Source organism: Etheostoma spectabile, chromosome 4 (assembly GCF_008692095.1).
Source record: "Etheostoma spectabile isolate EspeVRDwgs_2016 chromosome 4, UIUC_Espe_1.0, whole genome shotgun sequence".
NCBI classification, from domain to species: domain Eukaryota; kingdom Metazoa; phylum Chordata; class Actinopteri; order Perciformes; family Percidae; genus Etheostoma; species Etheostoma spectabile.
Genome location: NC_045736.1, coordinates 9,245,882 through 9,251,680, shown reverse-complemented (window position 1 = coordinate 9,251,680; position 5,799 = coordinate 9,245,882). Strand labels below are relative to the sequence as shown.

Here is a 5,799-nt window from a genome sequence, read left to right as displayed (position 1 = left end):
ATATATATATATATATAGTACACAACTAAGTACTAAGAGTAAAAATAATCCCATTATCGATGAACAATTAACGAACAGCTAATACAGATTATAAAAACACATACTTAAAAAGCATCAGAGGCATTAATGCAACAAAGCAAACCCAGAGTAAACTATGAAACACACAAACACACTTCCGTGAATGATACCATAAACTCAATTCCAGTACAACAGTAACAAATCTGAAAAAATGGAGTTTAACAAGAAAATCTGCATATTCTTAGGTAATTAAATATGTGTTTTTCAAAGGTTTTACATGCAACTTACATACATACATTCAATACAACTTTAAAAAAACAAACACACACAGGCATCAGCTCTATTTCTCTGTTTCATTCCCTTTTTCCTGAGAGAAATAATGCAGACGTGTAAGTTATCTGCACCAACACAACGTAAAATTTGCCTATCTATTAGATTAAGACCTTGCTCTTTCAAGAAAACCCGAGACCCAAATCAGGCTGAGGTCAATCCACAATTAAATGACTCGACCATACTTCTTTGTGTGCACATATGCAAAACTAAATATATTGTAGTCTTCCTATAAGCAACATCTTCATTCATTCCATATCCTCTACTCTTTTACTTTGTTATTGTAGGTTAGTTTTACAGGAAGTTTGTGCTGGAACTAATCATCATGCTTAGCAACCTCACAGTGAGATGACCAAAGTCAATGAAAGACCCCCTGTAAAAGAAAAAAAAAGAAAAAAAGAAGAAAAAAAAAACATGTTATGAAAACATTTGAGACATAACGTGTTATTTAGTTAGCTTTAATGTGTTAGAAGGCAGTTTTATTAACCTTTGTACATAGCAAGGCTAGCTTTTTCTCCCTGTTTTCAGACTTTATGCTAATATGAGCTACCTGGCTCAAGTGTGTGTGTGTGTGTGTGTGTGTGCATTATCTGTGTTTGAAGTTCTGATCTAGCTCTTTGTATGTTAACCCATTATGCAATTTAAAGTAGTATCAGTGAACGTCATGGGGACCTTTAGGATGACACAGGGCTTTTTGCCAAAGATGAATTTGAGGTATTTCATAATGGACAAATGGCTGTTTTAAATGAACAGACTTCTAGATCTAACATTTACTCGCAAATGGACATGAGGCAATAATAGCTTTTAATATCATAGGTGATTTACATGATGAAGGGTCCATTTTTGTATTCTGAAAATACAGGGGATTGTGAGCCACTAAGGGAAAGATGACCTGTTGGTTTGTAAGTGAGCATCCATTAACCAAATATACCTATAATACACAGTTTATGGTTTCAGAATAATACATTCTTATCTCATTGAAGCCTGCAAAACATACTGAACTGTGTAATAAATCAAAACTCCTAATACAAGGCATTAAGACTGCATTATTCTCATATAAAATCAAACAATTGTCATGTAATGCAGGTGCATACAGTACAACCTTTACTGTGCAGCTAACCTACAGAATAGTTTAAGACAAAAGTTTAAGTCAGCTAAGGGGCATGCAGCCATACCAAAGGCAGGAAGGTGAAACAAAAGTCAGATGGAGAATTCATTGCTCCAGTGCACCGCTATGTCAGTAAATGTATGCATCTTCTCACAGAGGTGAATATGTTTCTTAAGCCAGACAACAGCCATACCCATTAGCGATGTCCCTACCCTATCTTTTTTGGCCCCTGAGCCAATCTTTTTAAATATTAAATTTCTGCCAATACCGAGTCCTGATCCGATACTTGTATATGCTCAGATAATAGAGTTGCACACCGTTTTGTTTGTTTACAAAAATAACTAAGTAAACTAAGTACTTGAAATATGACTTACATATAACTTAGTTCAGCAAATGAGTCATTTCTCTTACCACCAAAACTGTTCTCTATAGGAGAAAATCAACAACCCAAAAATAAACAGTCTCCAGTTTCCTCGCTGGTCCAACCTACTGATCAGATGTGCACTGAGAGTGATGCAGGGAAACACCATGAGCAGGTGTCCAGTCGATCACAAAGTGGCTACTGGGAGAACATGCAAACTGCAAAAAATATTTGACAAGTTGCAAAATAATTGAACCAATCTTGGTCAACTCATTTCTTTAAAAACACCGATGTGTTAGCTTAAAACACACCAGCAGTCTTATCATTTGTCAGTGATTGTGCTTACCTCTCTATGCCACACTGTCTTAGTTTGCTCCAACTAAACTACACCATTCAGATTTTGAATCACTATAATAAATAAAAACAACACATTAATTTGGGCTGTTAAATAGAATTTCTACAGCCAGTTTCTTTTTGGTTGTTTTCAGTCCAGGATGTCCTCTACCAAGACACTGTATTAAATCCATTTTTCACAGTCTTTATCATCATGAGTCAGAGGACAGAGCTAGCAGAGCGGCTCCATCCATGTTCCCTCTTATTTCCCAACATAAAGACACGCACGGTTCTTAAAGCAACATTCAATCACCCATGCACTACAAATTTGATTTAAGACTTCAATTTCATTAGCTGCACATTTTCCAAAGGACAACACAGAGATCAGGCCCTCCAATTTCATCATCATCTTTGTGGCTCCTATTGTATTTGCTCTTTACTCTCCTTTTCAGAGTTAACCAACCCCTAAAAGGAAATGGACAATGTGTCCAAGTCTTATTTTTGGTAGCAGATGCTAAGCAAACAGGCAGATAGGCAGGCAGACAGACAGGAAGTCTCTGCAAAAAGAGGAAGGGGTGGAGGCTGTAAAGCTTTGACAAAGACATGCACTGGGAGTCATGACATAAGTAAAAATGAATGTGCGTCAGGCAACTGACTACTAATTTCCTTCTTACTATTATGGCCTCACGTTTTCTAAAGCAGTTTGCTGTATGGTTGGCCGTAAAACAGCACAGTGAGCTTATCACTGGTGTGGCTAATGCTTGCAACCATAAAATAAAATGCAGCATAAAATGCAACCCTGCTTCAGATTACAGGAGCTGTATCCAAATTGCATAGAAAGTACTGATTATAACAAGGTAATGAATATGTAGTACATTCACCCCAAAAAATTGAGAAAATCAAGTCTACACTATTTACAGTAGATTATATTTCATCATGCTTATGTGGTGTTGACGAACAGTATTTTTACAGATGATTCAGGGCACAAAATAAAAAAGAGGAGCTGCTCACAGATGAGAAAAAAGAAAACAATTGTGGATAGTGTTGAGACAGCTCAAAGGACCTATCAAATAAATGGCTAGTGTTTCTTAAGGTTTTGTAATGGATCCAATGAAAAGTCTAAAACCAACAATGCATTTAGTCTGTCTCTCAACTAATTCAGATTTACCTTCTACGGTTACAGTAGCACATTTGTAATAATGTAAATCTTTTGAAAGTTTGATAGTTTTCCAAGATGGCTAAGTCACTTCCTTAAACAGCTGGACATTGAAGTTTTTTATAAAATATTTCTCAAACATGAGTAAACAATACATTTGTTAGTGATTATTTTTAGCAGTGGATTAGACCACATTTGGTGCTGAGGGGGAGTTCTCACGGCAGCCCAAAGTAAACTGCAGTGTCCATGCTCATTGTAATCGTCATGGCATGGCTCACTGATGTACTCAAAGCGTTCTCATACCTAAACAACTAACGAGGTTGATTGCAAAAGACAACACGACAGTTCTATTTAATTGTAGTGAAACGGTAAGTTTTAAATGTGCCCAATAACACGTGACTGCAGTGGCAGTTTAATCACGTGTCACAGTTAGTAGCTACTGTTGGGAAATGGAACTACTTAAAGGTGCAATATGTAGTATATGTACTGTATTAAATCCAAAAATGACCACAATATGTCATCAGATATTAAGGTAACATGCTAAGCTGAAATACTAAGTTTTTTGACAACAATGCTAAGAACAGTATATTTTTCTCCTTTAAAATTTCCGTGCCGTGACGGAATTTGTGTTTGTGTTTTGGCCTGTGTGTTGCTATCAGCTGCCCAGTTTGACAGCCGGGCCGGGCTGCCAGATGGTCTGTGAAAACGCAAACCCAGCTCGCTACAGCTGCAGTACAGCCATGGAGGAAGCAAATGCACGAACAGGATCAACAGAGATAGATTCTACCCAACCTTAAAAACCTTGGCATGTTTCTAACAGTTGCATGACCAGAGACGTGACAAATATTGGAGATTTATTTGAAAGATTGAGACTGATTGGAGTTGGTCAATTTCCTCCTGAACAGGTAAGCATTAGCTTCTGGCTAATTTATCATGGCTACTAGGGACGGGCATTTTCAGACATTTCAATATTTTTGTACTCACATTAAATTTTATAGAGTAACGTTACTCTAGTTACTCGCCAAACGCCAGGGAAGCGGGCCACGGCCGTTTACAACGTGTAGCTCAGTGAGTAATTTTGGCTGTAAATCGGTAGAGAGGACCGTAAGTTTGCACTGTTTTAAGCGGTTGTTTCTGTAATTTTAAGCCAAGGAAATGTGTCTGTCAGTCGGCTAGAGAGCCTGGTGGAGCGTAGTAGAGTGGTGTTTTTAGCAGCTGTTGCAGTAATTTTAGTCCGATAAAGTGTGTTTGCCAGTTAGGTAAAGAGGACGGGGAGGTAGTGGTGGCCGAGATGAGGTGGTTTTCAGTCAGATCCAGAGCTCCGCTTAAGCACAGGCTTTGATGACTGTCAACATAGCCAGCAGCTAACGTTAGCTACACCACTGTGCTGTCAAGTAGCAAATGTCTGGCTATGTAAGACTAGCGCCTAGCAACATTGATGCTGTGTTTTCAACCTGGGAACTTCAAGTCTGGGGAGGAGGGGCCGGGGGCGATGACTCTGTCCAGTATTTTGAATTTGTACTGCACTAACTTTTAAACACTAGTTGTCAGTATTACACATTGGACCTTTAAGCAAGAAAACAGATTGGTTAGGGAAGGAAAAGATCATGGATTGGCCTCAAAACAGGAATTGACTTCACTACCACACAAACATAACTGCGTCTACTAGAGGTCGCTGCCTAACAACAAAGGTAAATATGGGTCATTAGGAGCCTCTTTGCACAATCAACATACGGCCATTTATTTGGTAAGGACGGTCTGGATGTATTAGATTAACAATGGAGATCTAAGCCAAAGAGCAATAGACTACATCAGACCTTGGTCACAACCATGACAATAAATTAATGAATATAATAATATAATAAGCCATACTATGAGCTATGCTTTAAACACTTGGGTAGGAGAGGTAATATGCAGCAAAAGCCAATGAGCTGGTGAGTGACATGTGGCAACCTGGTCCATACGGCACCTTTCTTTTCCTTTTACTTCTTTGCGTTATTGTCATTGTGCTTGTGACCTTATCACTGACATGCCAAAAAAATACTGCTGGCCTTAGCTGATGTTCAACAGGGAAACAGGGGATAGAAAGTTAAAAACAGGGACAGGGACAGGGCAGGAGAATGCTTGACTAAGCAATAGCTGTTACCTCATTAGGGCTAGTGCTCCGAAACGATGTTTAAAACATGAACTGCACACTCATTTAGTGTGTAATTTGACTGAGGTGCGACAGGGTTGAACAAGGGGGAGCAGCCAAAGTAGAAAGGTCGTGATCATTAAGATTACATTAACTAACCTTAACTAAGCGTGATCTCTATGACTCCATTTTTCTCCTTCTTGAGAAGATAATAGCTCTCTTGCTTACCAACGTTTTGCATCTTTTTTCTAAAACTCTCCTCTTAAACTCTTCTATATTTGCTACCCTTCAATTGCTCTCTCTTACCTTCTCTCTGCCTCTTCTTCCCACTTATTGTCACACACACACACACACACACA

General features: G+C 38.5%; 1 protein-coding gene and 1 long non-coding RNA gene across 4 annotated transcripts in view; both read right to left on the bottom strand.

The window, feature by feature from the left end:
- Positions 1-4,894, bottom strand: part of LOC116687758 (uncharacterized) — a 14,166-nt gene extending 9,272 nt beyond the window's left edge. Inside the window, exons 1-2 of the long non-coding RNA XR_004331627.1 lie at positions 4,838-4,894; positions 1,943-1,945 (exon numbers count right to left, since the gene is read on the bottom strand). This is a non-coding gene — a long non-coding RNA (uncharacterized LOC116687758). The remainder of the gene's footprint in view (positions 1-1,942; positions 1,946-4,837) is intronic.
- Positions 1-5,799, bottom strand: part of cdh22 (cadherin 22) — a 187,087-nt gene that overhangs the window by 80,196 nt on the left and 101,092 nt on the right. The gene's annotated exons all lie outside the window — the stretch shown is intronic.